We start from the raw sequence: 2,500 nt of genomic DNA, 5'->3' as shown, positions 1-2,500 counted from the left end.
CTCTTCATTTTTAAAACTATCTCTTAACTCTTCGAGAATAGTTACTGACCTGGCGCGCTGCGCCGTCGGCATTGCCACTGCCTGGAGAAGTGTCTCTAGCTTTTGAAGCGGGGTTTGGATAAGCTGCCCCTCTAATATTGGTAGTCTCTCTAGTTTAACGGTGACGGGTCTTATAGCCCCGTCATCCGATTGTGTTTGTTCCTTTGGGAACTTGCTCGGTATTGACTCGATTGAGGAGTCCGAGTCACTGAAGCATACTTCTTCACTTACAGTTTTCTTTTTCCCTTTTTTCCTTTTTGTCCCGCTCCGGGGTCCCAGCCCGGATTTCATTGCTGCCTTGACTAATGTTCTCAAATCAGTGTTTGAGGATACGTCTGAGTTGTAGTAGTCGTCGTAGTTATATTCGAAGTCGCTAAGTCCGGACTCAGAGTCTGAGTCCGTATATGTCCCTTTCACATATGACTTTGCTTCTGACATTGGTTTACTTTTAGTTGTCTTTTTTGGTTTCTCTTTCGTTTCTTTATTGGCCTCTGCTATAGCCTTTTCTCCAACTCTACTCTCCTTCTTTTCTCCCTTCTTCGTCTTGTTTTTGTTGTTTTTGGTTTTGGTTTGTTTATTATCTTGTTCCATGTTATTCCCACGAGTTGGGACGAAAAACAGTCACTCCCCGGGTGACGCCCTTTCCAGGGAGAAGGCTTATACAACAGGGTTCGCCTTAGTCCTGAGGTTAGCCACTAGGCGATCAGTGCTCCCACCGATCATCGACGTTCGTGCAAGGAACGTCGACCCTCTTTCACCGCGGTCTCCGGCTTAGAGGTCGGGATTTGTTTAGGGGTTTTTCTCCCCGCGGTCCGACACACAATTAAGGTAAGACCCTCGGTCTCACTCCCGTGACGTACCACCGGGTTACGCTCCGGTGGGTCGTTGCCACGGCGAGGAGTTTTCCGATTTTGCGAGTGCCACGGTGATCGCAAGCGATCACTCACGTAAGAGCACTTCCAACCAGAGCCCCGTTCGTCACCCGAGGGTGTCCAGGTCCTACCACTTGGAGGAGGGGTTGGCGCACCAGGGAATAAAACCCTGGACCTTCTAGGACCCAGTCCTTCTAGGACCCAGTAGATAGGGACATTAGTGTAAACCCGGCCACCTCGAAGGTAGCATCGGGTACGCTTCCTCGCCGTACAGGCATACGCAGCAGATAACACTTAGTGCTATCTGCTTTAGCGATGCTCCGAAGAGCAACACCACTGCGAAGGGTAAGTCCGTAGATGACATGGACTGAACTTGGAAAAACCCCTCTCTCACCATTTCTGGATCATCAATAGGGTAGACCGTTCCATACGGAAAGTAACTCGCTTGGCCGTCCCCAGGTCAGCATGGTAACCGACGCAGGGACGTTTCCAGCGGGGGCCACGAGGAGGCGGAGTTACCAGCTTAACGCTCAGTCTCTAGCAGGTTGGGCGCGGTTTTCAGGCCGTTTCGCCGGTTACACCCTACGATCACAATACCCGGTTGTTGGGGTATCGCCTGCGAGGATCGTCAGGGTGGTATGAAAGTAGTGGTCTCATGTGTTTTCATCATTGCCGAAGTCTGTGCGACTAAGGCATTTTTCTATGGCGTACTTGTACGCTGGACAATTTTTGTCTCTAAGGCCGTGATTGGCCGGCTTTCCCGCTCTCTTGCAGTTAATGCAAGTGGGTTTCTCTTTAATTGTCGGGCAGTCCTTATAGACGTGCCCGTCTTTGCCACAGTGCCCGCATGTGTCAATCTTTGCCTTGCAGTGCTTTGAGACGTGCCCAAATGCTTGGCATTTGAAGCAACGACTCGCCGCTATATAATCTCTAACGCCGTGGGCGTTGAATCCTATGAAGACCCGGTTCCTGCTCAACAGGATCTTCCGGGTCTTTGGGGACGTCTCTGCCACCCAGTTGGTGGTTTCCTGGTCTCTTTTTCCAGTTTTGAAGAGGAGTTTAAACTCCCCTTCTAGATTTTCCTCTGAGTCCTGCTCGAGGTTTTGATTCCTTATTGCTTTTAGGAGTTCCTCCTCTGCCGTGTCAGAGGGGACTCCAAATATTATTATTTTCGGTCTCCTCCTAGGGAGGGGACCGATCTCTACTTTTTCTCTTAATCCCTTGTTTTTGAGGACTTGCTCAAGGTCCTCTTTTCTTTCAGTCTCTATGAGAATTCCGGAATTCGCAAGTTTCCTCACGTTCCGGATTCTTATTTTCTGTTCTGTCGGGTTTATGAAATCCGACAGAATCTTTTTTGTCTCGTCGCTATTCGAGATCTTACTACCCTTTGCAGGGTAGATTGCCGCTATCGGTTTAGACTGCTGTATAGCAGTTTTCTTTGCCACTTGCCTTGTTTTCTTGTTGGACTTTATTATGTCCGAGTACAGCAGTGGCTTGGGGGCCGGGGCCTCCTTTACACTACTGCGTTTCTCGGACATAAGGCTGTCCAACTTTGCGGAGAGCTGATTCAGCTTCTCTTCCAGTGGTTT

At 49.6% G+C, this 2,500-nt stretch overlaps 1 pseudogene; it reads right to left on the bottom strand.

The window, feature by feature from the left end:
• The window catches only part of LOC143219684 (large subunit ribosomal RNA), a 9,148-nt pseudogene that overhangs the window by 2,648 nt on the left and 4,000 nt on the right, over positions 1–2,500 (bottom strand).

Source organism: Lasioglossum baleicum, unplaced genomic scaffold, assembly GCF_051020765.1.
Source record: "Lasioglossum baleicum unplaced genomic scaffold, iyLasBale1 scaffold0057, whole genome shotgun sequence".
In the NCBI taxonomy this organism is placed as follows: domain Eukaryota; kingdom Metazoa; phylum Arthropoda; class Insecta; order Hymenoptera; family Halictidae; genus Lasioglossum; species Lasioglossum baleicum.
Note: the sequence above shows the minus strand (reverse complement) of the source record. Positions and strands in the feature narration are given on the sequence as shown.